The sequence below is a fragment of the Gossypium hirsutum genome, chromosome D01, assembly GCF_007990345.1.
Source record: "Gossypium hirsutum isolate 1008001.06 chromosome D01, Gossypium_hirsutum_v2.1, whole genome shotgun sequence".
Classification (NCBI taxonomy): domain Eukaryota; kingdom Viridiplantae; phylum Streptophyta; class Magnoliopsida; order Malvales; family Malvaceae; genus Gossypium; species Gossypium hirsutum.
The window spans coordinates 57,351,394-57,373,124 of record NC_053437.1 but is presented as its reverse complement, the minus strand read 5'-3'; positions in this window follow the sequence as shown (position 1 = coordinate 57,373,124).

The window sequence follows — 21,731 nt, the reverse complement described above, 5'->3', positions numbered from 1 at the left end:
AATTATTAATAAATTGGAAAATAATGAAATTGCAAAATATTTTTAAATTTTTAATTTTATAAATATTTGATATTAAAATAATACAATAATTCCATAATGGTTTGAATACTATATACATATATATGCGGCAAGTCACGCAACCATATTTTTTCTATTCATTAATTAAATTGAAACAACTTACATACGCTAAATACTAAATTATATATTTTAGATTTACTATAGTAGTTTTAGATTTCGTATAATTATTTTTAATAAAATTTAAATCAATTATAACATAATTATAGGATTATATTTATTTTATTTTATTGTAACATAATTATGTTATAAACTACTTAAATATGTTAAAATAATTTATAATCTAAAATATTTAGTTAATTAATATGATTTATTAATCATTTATTACCCTACATATATTAATTTATATATAAATTTATTCGATACTAATTAAAATTGGTGACAACTAATTATATTTGAATTTCCATATCTTATATCCAATAATTAGATATTATAAAAGATTATATGTTTAATATAATTTTACTTCATAAACATTTAATTTAAACACGGATTTATAAGTAATTTTATTTAAATCATAACATAATTATATAATTTTATATTACAACATAATTATTTAAATAATTTTATATATCTTAGTTTATAAATTTTATTCATGTTATTTATAACTTTAATGTAAACTATGCATAAATCAATACTATGTTATAATACATCAAACAGGAAGATGGATTCGATTAAGATCCGATGGAGCCGTTAAAATTAACACAAGTTATTTTACAATAGGTGGTGTATTGAGAGATCATTGTGACAAATGGTTACTTGGGTTCAATCACATATTGGGTAAATGTTTTGATTTTGAAGTTTAACTATGGCGCATTCTCGATGGTATGGCAGAATATATGATAGAATTGTGATACAGACAGACAATATGGAAGTTATCGGAGCTATCAATGAGTCCTTGTTGAAGGGATCAAATTCTACATTAATCAGGTGTATCTTGCAACTTTTGCAAAATGAGGAAAATTGGTTGATTGAATATGTTCCTAGAAACGAGAACAGAAAAGCTAATAGTATTACCAAGTTGGCCTTTAGTAGGGAGGAAGGTCTATAATTATATGAAACTTCTCCTCTTATTAAAACTTTCTAGTATTTTGTAATAGTTCTATTTTATTTTCAAAGGAAAAAAGAAAGTTACCAAACTCATTACTGTGCTTAAATTTTTATACAAAATTGAAGTTTATTATCCAGAAAAGGAACAAATATTATTAGTTTCTCAAGTTTTGTTTTGTTTTTTTAATTTATAAAATTACATGAAAGATTGTATTATGAGCAATATAAATTACATAAATATCAAATATTCAAAATCCGTTAATTTGGGTATCATTAATTTTAATAGATATTTGAAAAGATTTAGGTATAACTTATATTAATCAATACATTAGGACTTTGTTTGGTTAGGTGTAATGGATTAGCCATTACACCCCGAATCGGTGGCCCCACTGAATACAGCGTTTGGTTCGCTGTTTTCTCTAATACAGGCCTAATCCGTTGCGGACGGATTCCGCATTTTGGCTGCTTCACCACCAATTTCTAATCCCTTGCAAAAGCAAAGATTAGCTAATCGGTGTCTTATTTACCCTCCCCTTGCCGAAATCGACTCCAGCCGACCCTCTCCCTCCCAACATAAACAGAACGTGCAAGCAAACCAAACCTCTACCCGCTCCCGATTTCAGCTTTGCATCCTTCTCCGACTCGACGGTGTCAGATCTCCGGACGGCTTGAATCAGTAATCTCCGCCTCTGAGTAACCTATTTCTTTCCTCTCTGCATGCGATTGTTTCAGTTCTTGGTAAATCGGCGTTTCGTTTCTTGCCGGTTATGGTTTTTTTTTTCATTGTTTGTTTGTTTGTCCTGAATTACAGGTTCTTTGCTCCAACAGTTTTCATATTCTGTCTGCTTTATGTTTCTTTATTTTGCTTACTGTCTTGGATGAATTTTCTTGACAGTCTTGTTAATATCATTTTATTTTGCTGCTGACTGTCTGCTTTATGTTTCTTTCCATAGGTTTAGAGATTTATTGTTTGATGAAAGTACTGGGGTTAACTGATGCATAATCAAATTTAGACGTTGCTTAAATCACAAATTTTATTTATTTGTTTGATTTTCTTTCTTGAAATTCAATTCTTTTACTTGGTAACAAATATTGCAGCTTAGAAAGGAATATGAACACATAATTTTCTGTTTCTGTAGTAGTTTTTTGTTTCTCTATTTTCTGTTTCTGTACCATGTTTTGTTCCTCTAGCCATTTTTGCTTGTGTAGCTTAATTTATTATCAATGAACAGCATGTTCTCTTGTGTAGCCATTTTATTTAGCATGTTTTGTTTCTCTATCATTTACACACTGCTGTTACTGAAAATTAAATCTAAATTCAACCGAATGACATGGAATTATACAACAACTAACTTCAAATAAAAACATGATTTTAATCCATTGTTTTAAATAAAATCATAAATGAGTTTTAAAAAGAAGATAGAGACATGAATATTGATTGTTAAATCAGAAATAAACATAAATCTGTTATTTATTCAGACCAAACATAAATCGGTTATGGTTTTTTTTTCATTGTTTGTTTGTTTGTCCTGAATTACAGGTTCTTTGCTCCAGCAGTTCTTCATCGGTCTCCTCTCCGATTTCCTCATTACAGGTTAGTTTCCCCCCATTGCATGTGGCTATGCAATTGTTTGCAGTGGCTATATAATATATTTGCAGTGGCTCCATCTGCTTGATCAGTCAGAAATGAAAACAAAGGACTATGAATGCTCATGTCCTGTTTGGATTTGTATGCTTTTTGAGATTTTTGTTGAATAAAAACACTCTGATATTCTGTCATGGCTACTGCAATTTAGCATGCATATAATGAGCTCTAGAATGACACGCATAGTCCTGGTGCTGTTAATTTGGTACTGTTAATTTTGAATGCTTTGAAATGTTTGAAATGGTGTTGTTAATTTGGTACTGTTAACTTTGAATGCTTTGAAATGTTTGAAATGGTGCTGTTACCACTTCAACTTTGAATGCTTTGAAATGTTTGCTCACTGATAAATGTTTGAAATGGTGCTGTTAATTTGGTACTATTAACTTTGAATGCTTTGAAATGTTTGAAATGAGTTAACACCCAAGTACATTTACTGCTAATTTGATCTCCAAGTTGGTGTGGAATTATGAAACTAAGAGAGTATTTTCCTATATGTTGCTTTTACGTTTCACTCTTTCTGAAATATTTAGCTGATAAGGTCTCCTTCCACTGTATCTGCTTCTGGCCATATATGAGAAACCAAGAAAACCCTTTCTTATTCGGCTATATATATATATATTGAAGTGAAAATGAAGCCATGACCTGTACCTCCAGTTGATGCCACCCAAGGAACATAAATTACCCAAAGCTTTCTTCATTACCAAATCTGTCATCTTACTTTTAAAAGTTTTAAATTATCTGTCAAACTTATAATCTGTCAATATATCAAACATTAACCCATTTTTCAGTTGTGGATGTACTTCCTTTCTTTCCAAACAATCATGGAAAAGTTATCACGTGGTTGCTGCTTTCACTTGCTCTCTCTCATCCACCTTCCATTGTCCAACTTTCAAGCAAATCGTTGGAATTCTAGGATCTTTTGAAGATTAACATGCAACTGTCGAATATTTATGGTTATATGTCTACCTTAAAAGATGTTTTATAATTTGTTTTCATTCATTAAAAAAAACCAGGTTATGCTTATGATTGCAAATTGCATGTGAGCACACATCTGATTTGTACTTGGATATCATATGTTATATTCCTTTGTCCCCAAAACCATTAATGAGTACTACATAATTTAAAAAGGACATCAAACTTTAGTACCAATTCTTGTATTAAAAAGGAAATTCATGGACAGAATGTTGTTATAAAAAGGAGCAATATATAATTTGGTACTTGTGTTTTTTCTTTTTTTAGCTGAAATAAAAATTTTATTTATGTTATTTAAGGTATATTAAAATATAATTAAAATCATTTTGATTATATAATATTTTTAATTGAAATATAATTAAAATCATTTTGATTATATAATATTAATATAAAACTATACATTTAAATTGAAAATATAAATAAAACATGGCATAACAATTAAAATTTAATATTAATAGAAAAACATATTTAATATTATATTTATTATTTAAATTTTTTTTCCATAATATTTTTTACCTGTGCGTTATAAATTATTTATTACTTATGGAGTGTTTACCTCTTTATTATTATTTGATTACAAAATATTATCATTTTCTATATGTTAAACACAATATATTATTAATTTATAATTTTTTATCTTTAAAATATTAAATTTGTTAATAGCTATCAATCATTTATGCAAATTTTTACTAATAATTTTACTAATTAAAAATAAACATGTGCCATCTTGATTCTTTTAGATTCAATGTTCCTTCCTGTAATTTCTTATAAGCATTTTTGTTTGAGAAGCAACTTGTCAAGTTATCCCCCATATAATCCTATCAACTCCCCCAAAATTAATAACCTAGTTGCTCTCATTTTTAATTTGTTTGTCTCTCAATTATTTTTATAAAATTTAATTTGCATCTTCAATTCTTTGATAGTGTGTTCTAAATTAATATTGTTTATTTTTTTTTTATAATGTGTAATTGCAACTTCAATTCTTTGATAGTGTGTTCTAATTTTAATATGTTGCAGTAATGGCTCGTCTGCCTTTAATTGCACAAATTGTGAGGCGTAAAAGAATTGGTATTGCATTGACATTATGGTTGGAACTCTGTAGAATTGCGATTTGGTTCTTATTTAGAATGGGTTCCAGCCTTAGCCTACATACTTATAGACCAAGGATTAGGTCCTATACCTTAGATTTTTTATGCAAAACGGGATTATGTGAAAATGCTTGTATATGCTAGTGACGAGACCTGTGTTTCACAAGTTAGGATGAATAGAACTGCCTTTTTTAAATTATGTGAGATGTTAGAATCGATAGGGGGATTGAAGTCGTCAAGAAACATGCTGGTTGACGAACAAGTAGCAATGTTTTTACATATCATCTCCCATCACCTGAAAAATCGAGTTATCAAGCATCACTTTAGAAGGTCCGGAAAAACTGTTAGCAGAGCATTTCATAGTGTTTTAAATGCTGTCATACACTTCCAAGATGTCTTATTTAAAAAGCCGGAGCCAATTACAGCCGATTCTTCTGACACAAGGTGGAAATGGTTTAAGGTATTAGACTGAGTTTTATATATAGCTTGTACAACATTTAGTTGACTTAGATTTAAATTAGTATTCTAACTCAAGGTTTTATATCATGTGATATAAAATTGCTTAGGTGCTCTTGATGGAACCCACATCAAGATTAGGGTGCCAACAGTTGATAAACCTAGATATCGAACCCGAAAAGGTGACATAGCAACAAATATACTAGGTGTTTGTACACCTGAGATGCAATTTGTTTATGTTATTCCTGGTTGGGAAGGTTCAGTTGCCGATGGACGGGTGCTTCGAGATGCCATTAGTAGAAGACATGGACTAAAAGTTCCTCATGGTACAGTGTATAGTTAGAGGAATTGGAATTATTCATTAAGATCAAACTTTGTTTGCTGAATTAATCATTTTTTAAAAAAATTATTTTATAGGTTGTTATTATCTAGTTGATGCTGGATACACAAATTCTGAGGGATTTCTTGCACCATTTAGAGGACAGCGATATCATCTGAACGAGTGGCGTCAGGGTTATCAGCCAAGTTCTCCGCAAGAGTTTTTTAATATGAAACATGCCTCAGCACGTAATGTCATTGAAAGATGCTTTGGCTTATTAAAACTTAGATGAGGAATACTTAGGAGTCCATCGTTTTATCCTGTACGGGTGCACAATAGAATTATTATAGCATGTTGTTTGCTCCATAATTTTATTCGAACCCATATGAGTATTGATCCCATTGAAGCGGAGGTGGGAGAAGGATTACCTACTAATGTGGTGGATGACGATGAACCGAATATCACAAATATTCATCCATCGGATGCTTGGGCTACTTGGAGGATGGAACTAGCCACCCAAATGTTTGATGAATGGCAAGCATCTAGAAATTAGTTAGGTTTAGGGACAAATTGAGTTTGAATTGATTTGTTGATGTTATTTTATGTATCTAGTTTATGAAACTTTGGTGGTCTTTGATTAAAATTTTGTATTGTACTAAACTTTGTTGAATTATAATTTAATTATTTTTTCATTCAGCATGTGTTATAAATTTAAATTTAGTATTGAACTACCGATATAATATTATAAACTGTTCACCTTTTGATTCATGATATTCAAAATAGTAAATAACGTTAATTTGTTTTTTTTTCTTAAGAACAATATGTCAGGTGTTCCACCAACGGGTGCTTCTTCTCAAGCTTCTCGAGGAAGCAAAAGAAAATGGGTTCCAGAAAAGGATGCAGCCTTGCTTTCTTGCATGGTGGATTTGCACAATGTAGGAACATTTAATGCTGATACCGGGTTCAAAGCCGGTTATTTGAACGAGCTAGAGAAAATGCTAGAGAAGGCTTTACCAAGAGCAATGTTGAAGGCGAAACCAAATATTGAATCTCGGATTAGGTGCCTAAAAAAGGAATGGTCAGTCGTTTACGACATCCTTAATGGCCAAAACAATAGTGGTTTTGGTTGGGACAAGCATAGGCAGCTCGTTGTTGCTGAAGATGCAGTTTGGGAATCCTATGTAAAGGTAAAATGTATTTCAAGTATTTATTTGTTTTTTTACAAAACTTATAACTAATATGATTTCCTCATTTTTTTTAGAGTCACAAAGAAGCCTCTCAGTTCAGACATCGTACTTTCCCTTACTACAACCAGCTTACTGCGATATACGCAACAGATCGGGCGACTGGGAAAGACGCTCAAACAGCTGCTGATGTTCTTGAAGAAATACATGCTGAGGATGAACGTACTACAGATATGAATGAAGAGAGAAACACATTCTATGACTGCGAAGCTGACGTCTCTTTAGACGACATGGATGTTTCTGGTACAGATCCGCGAAGAGATAGAGACCAAGGGGGTTCCTCATCTTCAAACAAGAGAAAGAAGAAATCTGATGCTCGTGATAATGTGTATTCTTCATTTGAGGAGGCTGCCACTTTGTTGGGGGAAAAAATCTAGGCCGTTGGCGATCAAATCAGTAGGAGTATTGCCTCCGAGGTGGTAGTTCAGCAGAAGTCAGAAGAACATCAAAAGATGGAAGAGAAAGCTTCAAATTTATATTCAGCCTTATGGTTAATTGAAGGTTTAACCGACGATCAGCGGTATGATGCTTTGAGTAAAATTCCCAATCATCCAACTCAAATGATCGTTTTCTTTAGTTTACCTTCTGTTGCCCGATTGGAATGGGTCAGAAGATTTCTTTCTCACCATTAAATATCAATGTTCAAACTTTTTGATGTTGTAAAACTATATAACATATGGATTATGATGTACAATTTCATTTTCATCTAACTTTTTCTTAATATAAGTTAATTATGTTTATGCAGAATATAATTCTCAAGTTATATAATGATTTTAGTAAATTTATATAAGAACAATTTATTATTGAGAATTTTATGAAATTATATATCAGTATTAAATTATATTTAATATTAATTATTTTAAATTGTATAAATTCATATAAGAAAATTTATTATCAAGCATTTTATGAAATTTAATATTAATTATTAAATTATATGTAATAATTATTATTTTAGATTATACAAATTCATAAAATATAGTTTATTAGTTATAATTATTTTAAATTATTTTAAATCATATATTATAATTAAAATATATTTAATATTAATTATTTCAGATTTTCATTTATAGTATCATATATTATGATTTGAGTAAATTCATATAAGAATATTAATTATTAAGAATTTTATTAAATTATATATTTTAATTATAATATATTTAATAATAATTATGTTAATTTATATTTTACAGTATCATATATTATGATTTGAGTAAATTCATATAAGAATATTAATTATTAAGAATTTTATTAAATTATATATTTTAATTAAAATATATTTAATAATAATTATGTTAATTTATATTTTACAGTATCATATATTATGATTTGAGTAAATTCATATAAGAATATTAATTATTAAGAATTTTATCAAATTATATATTTTAATTAAAATATATTTAATAATAATTATGTTTAAATATGATTAAATTATTTATTATTGATATTAATAATCTTATTAAAATTTAAATAACAATAACAATAATAATTTACCAAAACAAATTTCTGCTAATTATAAGAATTTTATTAAATTATATATTTTAATTAAAATATATTTAATAATAATTATGTTTAAATATGATTAAAATATTTATTACTGATAATAATAATCTTATTAAAATTTAAATAACAATAACAATAATCATTTACCAAAACAAATTTATGCTAAGGGTATTCTAGTCATTTTAGTTTTTTCCATTATGCTATTACACCTCTATTCCATTCAACCAAACACAAGATTACTATTACGCCTCTATTCCATTACATTCAACCAAACAGTTGATTTGCTATTACACCTCTAATCCAATACACCTCTAATCTAATACAGCGAACCAAACGCACCCTAGATAATTTTATATAAATATTTAGATAACATAATCCATTTTTATTAATTAATCTACAATACTTATATAAGATCATCAACGGATAACTAAAAAAGACATGGATAATTAAATAGAAATAAACATTCATGAAAAATTTATATTACATAATTTTAAATTTACCGTAGTAATTTTGGATTTTCCGTTTAAATCACCAATAGACTTATTTAATAGATAAATACTAAATTTTTAAAATTTAGAAAACAATAACATTAAATAAATAGAAGATAGTTTTAAAATCATAATTCATTGTTATTTGAGATAAATATAAAATATTCAAATTATAATATTAATTTGTCAAATTAGGCTCTCCATTACACTCGATGAGCTTATTATGAAGCAATTTAAGTGTCTTTTATATGTTTTTCTCGATTTTTAGTTTCAAGCCTTAAATAAACGTTTTTTGCTGAGTTTTGCCTCTTTTGAGACTCAAATAGGCCAAACGGTGTCATAAAGAACCTAACAATGTGATCGAGTTTGTGTAGGGAGACGATAATGACTCGAGGAAAAAATCATTTAGAATGGGTGTTGCAACACTTATGCCATGAAAGTCGCAACACCCAGAACTTTCACCTTGAGGATGCAAAACTTCAACGAAAAATCAACATGGAGCTTACTGTTGTGGGAGTTGCGCAATCGAAGGATGGATGTCATGACACCGAGCCAATGTCACAATATTGAGCCTTCGGATTCACGATACCCCTAAAGGTGTTGAAGTGAAGAAATTGAAGCCAAATCCAATGATGTAGCGACATCGACCATTGGGTGTCACGACACCAAGGCCCCCAAGATCCACAAGTTCGCCACTGTTTTAGGTGTCGCGACACCAAAGCCTGAGTGTCGCGATACCGCTGCCTGACGAAAAGAAATTATGTAATATCCCTCACTTGTATCTATCACCGGATTAGGGTTACGGGATGTTACAACAATTAAGAGAATAGGAATATGCTATTTCAATTCAAAATTTACTCCAAAACAAACAGTAATAAATTGTCATTCAATAATCATAACTTTCATACAAAAACGTGGCTTAAATTGAGCCAATGAAACCTTAGAATCAATTCAAAAACAAACAAAAACTAATTCGTAACATAACATAAAAGTAGGGTAAAAATAGAAAATAGGGGTTATGTGGCCACGTGGTCAGGCCGTGTAGAGCCAGATAACACAGTTGTGTACTCAAACCATGTGGAAGGCTGATGTCGTGTATAAAATATAATAGCCCATTTTTTTATTGTGTCAGTAATAGTGGTTTTGGGACCACAAATCCGACGAGTGAATTTGTATAATTTGTATTTAAATTATACAAATCAATAATAATTTTTATATTGAATTTTGATTTGATGAATTTAACCAAATGAATTAAAAGTTAGTATAAATGGTCTGGTTCAAAAGTCAAATGGTTATTGAAAACGAGGTATTAGGACATCGTTTCTATAATTTAAAGCCATAAATATTTTTATTAAATATTTACAGAGTTGTATTATATGTGAATTGAAGCTGGGTTGGTAATTTTGATGATTTACTCCTAAATTAAGGTAAAATGATTAAATTGTAAAAGAGGTAAAAATTAATTGCCATAGATTTAAAATAGTAAAGGGACCAAAATGGTAATTAAACCATTGTCAAAAAGTCCAAGCGAAATATTAAATCCACTAACTTTTGGGCTATTTGCTCTTTTAGTCCTCATTAGTTTAGGATTAAATTGAAAATAAGCTTGTTTAGTTAAAATTTAAAATAATTGAATAACCAATTATGCAATTAAATCCTCCTTAATTGGAAATTATACCATTTTTGTAGATAATGGAAGGTTTCCAAGGCTAATTACATGAAATTTTATTGAAATTGTAAGGTTATAATAGTAATTTATGAAATTAGATAAAATAAAAATAAAACAAAAGCCAAAATTGGCTATCATCTTTTTGTTTCTTCCTTCAAAAGCTGAATCTACCATTGTTGAGAGGAGAAACCTTCGGCCAAGTTAGGTTTTGTCGATTTAGTAGGTAAATCTTGCCCCTTTTTAGTAATTTTTATGTTTTTGAACTCGTATTAGCTTAATCTAGCTAACTCGGGGATTAATTTGTAAAACTATCAAATGTTTTAGATTATGTCATTGATGAAATTGAGTTGTTCTTGAAGTTTTATGGTAGAATATTAAGCTAGGTTGCTCAATAGGATTGTTTTATAAAGTAGTTTTTGTTGATTTTAATGTTCAAGGACTAAAATGTGAAAATAGTAAAAGTACAAGGACTTGATGCAAAATAATTGCAAAAATGGGCTGTAGAATGGCACTTGAATATTCACCTAAGCTGAAATTCGAATAAAAATGGTTAAATTGCATGTTTTGAGCTAGTGACTAAATTGCATAAAAGTGAAATATTTGGGGCAATTTCACAAAAAGGCCAAAAAAGACTTAATTGCATAAAATGAATTGATTTTACTGTTAAAATTAGTTAATTTAATGAAAATATTATTTTTAGAGAAAAAATGAGTGGAAAACCGAGGAAAAAAGAAAAGTATCGAATAGTCCCTAAACCTTTGTCATTGCTGCAATTTAGTCAGGTAAGTTCGTTCAGATTAATTTTAGTACATTTACATATGTATTATATGAACCTAGTTGCATAATGTTGGATTATATTGATGTGTGTAATTGGAAATGGAAATAATGAATTGAAATGACATCGATTACTAATTGAGATACTATGAGTTGTTACTACAACTCAATCCTATGGGTTCGTGCATTTATTTACGCTTCTAATAATTCTTAGATTCTTGGTTATTATACTATTATTGAATGTTATATTACATATACAGAATGAATTTCAACGAGCGATATCCACCAATATACTGAAGAAGCTCAAATGAGCGTTATCCATTGATATATTGACTGGTGCTCATGCGAGCGATATCTATTGAATCTACTGAAACGTATGCGCTTTTGAGCCATACTTACTGATCCCACTGAAATGTGTGTACTATCGAGCCTTACCTAATGATTCTACTGAAAGTATGCTTTATCGAGCCATACCTAATGATTCTATTGAAAGTAGCTCAAACGAGCAAATTCTACTGTTATACTAAATGGAGCTCAAATGAGTAAAAGCTACAGATATACTGAAATAAAGCTCAATTAAACAAAGTCTACTGAGCATAATAAACTATTGAATTGGTTGTAATGACTGTTATAGGTTGCGTATATTGAGAATCTCTATGTTAATATTAGTTGATGCTATGTTCGACAATAAAGTTTTATTGAATTATAAAATGAACTTACTAAGCTTTATTCAAGCTTACTTGTATTTGTTTCATTTTGTATATTACGTTTTGTAGGTTTTGAAGATCGGATCAACACAAGAAATCGCACTATCCAAGAGATCTTTGGTAAACTTTGTTTTAGTCTAGTATATATGGCATATACTAGGACCTCTTTGTATATATGAGGTTGAATCTTAGCTTCAGCAAAATTTACTTAAGTTGTGCTATATGTTGTGACAAGTGAAATTATGCATGTTTCATCTAAGTTTAAGTATTAAGCATGCTAGTAGGAAACATTGACAATATGTGAGATTATGGTTTGAAATGAATTGATGTTTTGATATGTAACTATACCTTGTATATGCAATCTTGAAGATGAAATGTTATGAAATGATTTGTAGTGTTAATGAGAGTACACTAGTATTGAATGTGTTTAAGCTCCTAAGCAAATGGGTGAAAATTTAGCTTGGAATTGGTCATTTTTGGGCTCACACGGCCTAGGACTCGGGCTATCACATAGTTGTGTAGAGGACACGGGCTATCACACGACTGTGTGAAGCACACAGGCTATCACATGACCGTGTGAAGCATACGGGCATATGACCAGTACGTATTTAAAAAAATAGTGTAGGTATAGTTCTCGCACGGGTAGACACGCGGCTTACGACACAGCCGTGTGAGGGTTTTTCGAATGTTACACGGGTTGGCACATGGGAGTGTGATCCAAATCAAAGTGTTATACGGTCCATGCATATGGGCATGGGAGGTCACACATAGGTGTGTAGGTTAACCACGCAACCATGTTTAGAGCCACAAGGGCTAGGCTCTGTCACACAGCCTAGACACGCAGTCGTGTGACACCTGATTTGAATTTTTTTTAATTCTTTTTGAACGTTTTGATTTGTTCTGGTTTGGCCCCTGAAAGTTTGTAACTTATTTTTAGAACTTCGAAAGCTCGATCTAAGACTCGAAACTAAATTATCTCTTTCTTATTTAATATTACTTATAATTATGGAATTGAATTGATTGTTGAGTATAAATCATATTAACTATTCCAACTTGACTGGTAATAACCAGTATCCTATTCCAGCAATAGAAACGGGATATGGGTGTTACATAAAAGGGTTACACGGCTGTGTAATAAACTGTAGCTGTGCGGACCTAAATGTAAAATTCCTAACATAAGTCACACGGTCATGTCCTAGACTGTGTAACAAACTGGAGTCATGTAAGTTAGAGGTACGCGGTCGTGTGTCTAGTGTCACATCCCATATGTTTTATTTATTCTTGTGCGCATGGATGAGAACAAAGGAAATAATGGCCTAGTGGTTTAGTGGTTACTTCGCTATCATAGTGGCTCAAGCCTCATTATTCATACTCTTGCATTTATTTATTTTTTTGACAATTTTTCTCATACTTAATTAGCACTGTCATCCACTTCTTGCATTATAATGAGGAAGATTTATTTCCTCAATTCGAAGGTCACACTTACCATAGTTAGGGGGTACATGATCCACCTTTTTACTCCATGCCCCTCTCCCTTGCCATAACCTCACCTTTTACCTTGTTGCTTGATACATTGAACCTGGCCATGGTTGACCGAGCCCTCATCCCTTGTATTGGGGTCCATACACCCTTTCCCTCTCACTTTCTTTTATTTTTCATTTTTTTCTCACCATTTTCTCTCCTTTCTGCAAACCGCCACCATCCTCCTAATCTTTTTCTTCTTCCACCGTGACCCAAACTTCTTTCCACCGATTACCACCTCTCATGGTCGCCGCTCCTCCACTCTTTTCATCTCCTTCCTCCCATCGCCACCGTGCGCCACCGCAAGTCCTCCTTTATTTTTATTTAATTTTCTTTCTCCTACTTCTTTCTTCTCTCTTTTTAGTTGAACCTTTAACTCCTCCATTGTCGGACCTCCGCTGTCACCATCGTTAATGACCAAAAATCTTCCTTTTCTTTCTCTCCTTATATCGATTCTCACTTTTTTTAATTAAACTTATTCTTTCATTGTAACAATCCTTTCTAGATTGCTCGATTTTTTGACATCGCTCCTTTCCAATTCACTAATCGATTTGAATTAATCAAGTGTAAGTAAAGATTATTTTGGGTCGTAAAAACCCTTCTCCTAATGATTCCTTAATATGAAGATTATTTTGGGTCGTAAAAACCCTTCTCCTAGTGATTCCTTAATATGGTCGAATGGTCTAGTGCCATGAATCATAGTGGTATTTTGTTATTGTTATTTATTTATGAACTATAGTACTAATACTTCTTTGTATCGTTTTGAAGGACCAAACAATAATTGTAGGGGAGACCCCTAACTTCGTAAAGGAAATTCTTTTTTCGAGAGTCTTAGATCGTGGGATAAGTGATGTTAAGGCTATTAGTGATAGATCTCTTAAGTGACAAAACATTTTCAAAGATCTACACTAGTACATGTTACTTATGTGATAGATCGTCTTACGAGATAGATCGAATGAAACCGTAAATAAGGGTTGAGCCAATTCGAATCTACAATCTAAGGTGTGGATCGATACTATTTTTTTTTGTGAAATCAGTATTTTATTATTAACAAATTGATTATATTAAAATATATTAATATACTAAATATTTATGAAGAGTTATATAACTTATCGAGATGGATACCAAGTATGTGTTCTAACCAAGTGGATTTATGATTTACATGACAAGTGATACGCTTATGATTGTGGTTATAACATTTGTGTAGATCTCATGCTCATGATATGTGATGTATGGCACATGTGTTATATGTGATGATTTAAAAATGTGTGATTTATGTGTATATATGTATGACAAATCAAGATCTATGATCTATTGTGAAAAACATGTTAAAAGTGATTATTACGTGATAAGTGATTATGTGAGCATGTTTACATGCATAAGTGTATAAGTGATCTATATGTGTTATAAGTGAAAATCGCCATCACATGCATCGGGTAGGATTTTGTGAAAGGTAAAAGCACTGGCAGTATATTTGCAATTCAATGGTGGCTTGTCCACAAACGGTGTTTTGGATGGACGAGTTATGAGGAACTCGATATTGGTATGTAGCAGAGATGGGTAAGAACTTTATAAAACGTGCATTGATTAAAATATGCATCGGTATGTCCATGCATAAGCATTCAGTGTTATATTCCATGATCTTGATGAATTATGATTATGTCATGATTGATGTATGTACTTTGATATGTATACAAATATATATTATGTGTTGATCTCAATCGGAGCCTTTTAAAGCTCACCCACGTTACTTATGTGTTTTAGATAACCCTTGTGGTTAGGACTCGGATTCGGCCATCAGAGAGGCTCTCAAAAATAAATGATTTTTATGGTTATGGACTATTTTATATTTTTGGGAAACTCGTGGACTTTCAAATTTTTATTTTGGGACTTTAATTATTGTTTATCATTAAATTGTGGCATGGATGTTTTATTTTAAAAACTGTAGACAAGTGGACATTTGCATGGGTTTTAATATGGATGAATTGCTTTAAGTGTTTTTTTTAATAAAATCCACTTTTTGCAAACTCTTGATCAAACTTGAATTTTTAAGATTGTCGCAACATTTTTTAAAAATAAGATTTCTTCTCAAGTTATGTTTTAAAACAACCATGTTCAAAGGAAATATTAAGCAAGTATTTTCAAAAATTAGACCTGTTTATTTTAACTCGCGTTTTAGCCATTACCATGGTCCAGATCATGTTGTGTAGATTGAATAATTAGAGGTTGAATCGAATTTATCTTATGAAGAAGAGCCCATTTGTATTTTAGCAAAAAGGTAAAAAAGCTTAAAAATAAGAGGATTCCACTAGTGAATGTATTATGGAGAAATAATAGTTTAGAATAAGATACATGGGAAAGAGAAATTCAAATGAAATAGCCGTATCCTCAATTATTTACAAGTATGAATTTCATGGACGAAAATTTCTCAGCGAGGGAGAATTGTAACAGCCCGCCTGGAAAAGTCTCTGTATATGGTTATTGTTGGGTGTGTTTTGGTAAAATAAGTGTAGAGATGAGTAAGTAAAATATTTGTTTGACTAAGTATAGGATTCTATGTATGCGCCACTTGGCAAACTCTTAGTTTTGGCTATATTTGTGGTTTGGTGGATCCTTCTGTTAGAATACACCACCTTAGATGCTCTGGCGAACTCATTAGGTTCGTAGCTAAATATATTTAATTAATATTTTAATATTTTAGTAAGTTAATTTAGTTAGTTAAGTTGAGGTTTAGTTAGAATAGAACTAAGCTACTATAGATGAAAAGACTTAAATTATGATAAGCGCACTTAATTAAAGGAATCAAGAGTGTTAGTGGAATTATATGATTTTTCTATTAAACCTTGTCTTTGAGCTTAAGTATATAAGAAAAATGGTATTTTCTCTGAAAACCTTTGCATTTTCTTTGTTTTGTTCTTTTCCTTAATTTTCTTTGAACTCTCTAAAAACTTAAGTTCAGAAAACCTCTCCAATTGGGTTCATTGTATTCAGGTAACTTAAACGTTCATTTTAGCTCATTGGTAATTGCTGATGAACCCTAAAATATTCTCAAAGTTATTTATGTGTTTATGGCTCAGTATGCATAAATATTAGAATGGTATGCAAGGAAAGAAACTTTCTGGTTCTAGATTAAGAATTGATGTTTCTTGCATGCATGTTTAGATTTGATAGATCAGTGGTCTGATATTTTTAAATATCCTTATTTTTAGCTCAATAAGCTACTGAAGGTTCGAGTGATAAAAGGAAAAGGACGTGCTTTATAGACTTTGCTATTATTTCTAATGAGTTCCTTCTTATTTTCATTTGTTGTGGTTTTCTTTATTTGATAGTTGATTAAGGTAAGTACTCTTTCTCTGTAAGGGATGAAAAGTGCATATGTGTGTGAATTGTGATTGTCCAGAGTTGTTGGTTTGAGTTTAGTAAGTCTGTGTTATGAAGTGAAAGTCATTCTTATGTTAAGTCACTACCATTTGCTTCTGATATGAAAGAAATGAAATGATCTGATATGAGGAGATGAAGATAATGAGATATGTTTTTATAGCCTCCGGTAGGGCAGATATATTGCAAACCGGATTGGTAGATCACGATAAAACGTGCTATACCTTATGATACTGAAACGAGGAGTTAATGGGGAGAATGTATATGAATGAAACGAAACTATATGTTATGTATCTGATTCTGTAAACGGGGTATGTGGTTGACATGAAAATGAATTCTTGGAGCTATGTTGAGTTGGCGTATAAAATTCACCCATATGTGTAATGGCCCAAATTTAAGGTTATCGGAATAGTGGTTTCGTAACCACAAATCTGATTTAAAGAGAAAATTATTATTAATTTTTAAGATTTATTGAGTGATTAGATATAAGTATTAGAGTATTGATAAGAAATTGTATTGATTGCATGCCTAAATGGCCTATTTGGACTTAATTGCAAAAGTGGGTAAATATGAATTTTAGATGATAATAGATTTATTTGAAGTGCATAATCAAAGTAGAGGTCCTTAAATAGTAATTAGACCATAAAATTTTCATGGACAAAAATAGGCATGCATAGATAAAAATAACTAAAGTTTTAATGAAGGGTATTATAGTAAATGAATAATAAAAAGAATAAAAAGAGAAAAAGATGGCAAAAATATCATCTTCTCCATGGTGAACGAAATCAGCAAGGGGGAAGCCATATTTAGGGTTTTCAAGCTTCCAAGCTCCATAGTAAGTGATTCCAAGCCCCGTTTTTAATGTTCTTTACGTTTTTAGAGTCTCGGTAACTTGATTTACCTTATTCTAGCAATAATTTAACCTAGGGTTCATATTTGGAAACATACCCATAGGTGAAATGTGTTTATTTTGATGTGTTATGATAGAATATGAAACTATAAATTATGTTAAACAACTTTTGCTAGCCGATTTTAAGCGAAAACGAGTAAGTTGACATAATCGGTAAAAATCCCCAATGTACATAAGTAAGTGTTAGAGTGAGAATTTGATGTTGTCATAGAAGAGAAAAATGTTCAGCATGTTATATAACATAAGAATATGAGATGAAGTTTAATTTCCGAACTTTGGGGCAAAAACGTAATTATGTAAAAGTTTAGGGGCAAAATTGTAATTTTCCAAAGTTAGAGTCGAGGGCTATTTTAATAGATGTGAGTATTAAATAAGTTAAATTTGCTATTATAGATCAGGAAGAATGGAATTCGAGGTTAGATTGAGGAAAGACTAAAGTTGATGACTAAATTGATAAGTTTGGCTATATTTGCTACCGAGGTAAGTTTACGGTAAATAAATGCAATATTTCAATAATTATTATTAATGCTATTATTTTCCAAAAATTATATATTTATTTCATGAATTTATTTGATATTGACTCAAGTATGACACGATAGAGAATTAATATTAAAAAGTCCCGTTGAAGCATAAGGAAGGTATTAGATACAAATGTCATGACATTTGGGTAAAGAGATCCCATGTAAAACCATGTCTGGGACATGGCATTGGCATCCTTGAGATCATGAGAGGTCCCATGCAAGACCATGTCTGGGACATGGCGTTGGCACCGAGATGAGAGGTCCCATGTAAGACCATGTTTGGGACATGGCGTTGACACCAAGATGAGAGGTCCCCCGTAAGACCATGTTTGGGACATGGCATGGGCACCGATATGAGAATTCCCATGTAAGACCATATCTGGGATATGACATTGGTAGTACATGAAACATTCCATGTAAGACCATGTTTGGGACATGGCTTTGGCATGTTATTATCAGAAAGAGGCCCAAGTATCCTTATTATTCCAATGTGGTTCAACGGGCTAGTAAATAACTTATATCCATGAAAGTTCTGTTAAAAGCATAACTGGCAAGTTCAAGTGAGTTATAAGAGTTAAGAGTATATTACGTTACCCATTGAGAATCAACATTTTAGTAAGAGAAAAATAAGTCATAATTATGAGTTATCTAAGTAAACAAGTAAGTGAATGAGTAAGAGATCAAGTAAAGAGGAAATTAAAAATTATGTTACTTGGTTATTATTATTATTTGTATTTAATGTTGCTATTAATTTACTTGTAATCTGACTAAGAATTGTGCTTACTTTGTTTATTTTCTTTTATATAGCATTATTAATCAAAGTCGAGGATCCTTAAGACGTCGGAGATCATCCACACTATCAACCACAACGACTTGGTATTTTATGATGAACTATGTTTGAACTATGGCATGTATAGGGACTTACTTACTTTGAATGTTGTATTATGATTTTGCTAAAGAATGTTGTGTAAATATCTAATGATGAATGGTTGTCAAAATGGCTAAGTATGAAGGTGGTTGTTGTTATACATGTCTGTGTGATAAACTATGCATAGAAATCGTGAAAGAGTAATAATTTGCAAAGAAACAGATTTCAAACAGCAGCAGTGACATGATTTGAAAAATCACTTAGGATAGTATAAAATGAATTAGAGTGTGTATGTTATATATAATGAAATCTTGTTGAGTCTATTTTTATGGAAAAATAACGGTTTAGAAAAATGAATTTTATATTTCGATATATGTGAATTTTGGTGAGACAGGGTCAAAACTATTTTTGGAGTCCCCTGTTATGAGTTTAGAAAATCACTAAAAATTGTAAAAAAATATTTACGAGTTGTAATTTATATTTATAGATTCCTTATTGAGTCTATTTTCTGTAGAAACAAGTGAGAACACCATATGAAAATCATACTATGAGAAAACTTATTTTTAGTGGCAAGAGGTCAGGACAGTCGAATGGTAAAATAGGGGAGACTTTAACTAATAAACTGTACTAATTGGCTGAACCAAAAATTCTGAAAATTTTATGGTAATAAGATATATGAGTCTAGTTTCAGTAAAAATTTATGGATTTAAATTTCAAGTTTTGTAGCTTGAGTTATAAATGATTTAGTGACTACTGCATGAGTGGATAGCTTTATCATAAATAGTGAGATAAGTTTTAAAAGCAAATTTTTATGCCACGAATTAATAAGTTAAGTAAAGTAATGCCTCGAGCTCGACTCCGGCAACGGTCTCGGGTAAGGGGTGTTACAATATGGCACGCCATTGGCGTACTAAGTTTGTCTGTGAACTGTATACGCCATTAGGCGTAATCTGTGTTATTGTTTGTGAAATCCTTTTTTGAAAGGCCCTTTTTTGCATTTAATATTAATGTTTAAGATCTCTTTGGAACTCACTAAGTTCTTATGAACTTATACCGTAACTTTTTCCTTCTCAGGTTTGCTGTTTAAAGGAAGATCTTTCTGAAGGACTACGCCTGTAACACCTTTTACCCGTATTCATCATCGAAACAAAGTAAGAAGTGTTATCAAACGATCTAAAATATATTTTTTTTACAAAAATTTTGACATAATTCCTTTTCATAAACATTCAATTCCTCCTGCAAATTCTTGAAACACAATTTCAAACAACTTCAATATTTCAACCAAATACAATTATATGTTCAGACACAATTTATCCATCCACAACATTCTAATTACTTTGTTAATAGTTTAAGAAAACAATTTATCAATTAATATACACCAACATTTTAAACCAAACAATATTTTATACATATATATAAAAATTTATACCACATTACATTAAGTTATCTATACATGCCATTTTTTCAAAGTATTGGTTGCAAAATACCCAAAAGATGATGATGATAGTGTGAATGATGTTCTGACCCCGTCCAATTCCCGAGCTGATTAATATCACTATAAAACAAGGGAAAAATAAAGAAGAGTAAGCTTATAGCTTAGTAAGTATGTATGTAATTGATAAATAAATTTCTAGCATGATACCATATATAATATAATTTTTATCACACATAAATCTATTATCTATTCAATTTCCAGCAAATTGTTTCTCTGCATCACAGTCACTAAATTATTTTTATTTAGAGCTACAGAACTCCAAATTAAGATCTGTAAATTTTTCCTGAAACTAGACTCATATACCTTCCTACAATAAAATTTTCAGAATTTTTGGTTCATCCAATTAGTAAATTTTATTCTATAAAGATTCCCCTGTTTCACTGCTTGACACTTCTGACCTCTCTTTACTAAAAGTCAGTTATCTCTTAGTACAAAGTTCAAATTATGTTTCCACTTATTTCTTTTGAAAATAGATTCAATAAGAAATTTAATAATGTAAATTTCAAAACATAATTATTTTTGTACACTTTTTAGTGATTTTCCAAATTCAGAATAGAGGATTTCGAAATCATTCAGACCTTGTCCCGCTAAAATTCCAATATCTCAAAATATATAACTCCTTTGGCCATTCTTTCTATTTTATGTGAAAGTAGACTCATTAAGATTTAATTTCGTGCTTATTCAACCACTAACTTAATTTCTATAATTTTTGGTGATTTTTCAAACTAACATCACTGTCACTGTCACTGTCTAAATCTATTCTATTCCAACATCCCTCATTCACATAGCACTATAACCATTTATTTTATAACACAATACAAGACTTCATCACTTCAGTAACTCTTTCGCAACTTATCATGTTCCAATCACATACTCATATCTCATTGAACATGTCGGTATAACAACAAATATTTGGGGTTTTTCACACCGTACTACCCATGTTACTTTTATCATTCGATACGCGTAGTAGCCTTCACATAGTACTGCACACGTGATCAAGTTTTACGGTTCACGTAGTAGCCTTCACATAGTACTACACACGTGATCAAGTTTT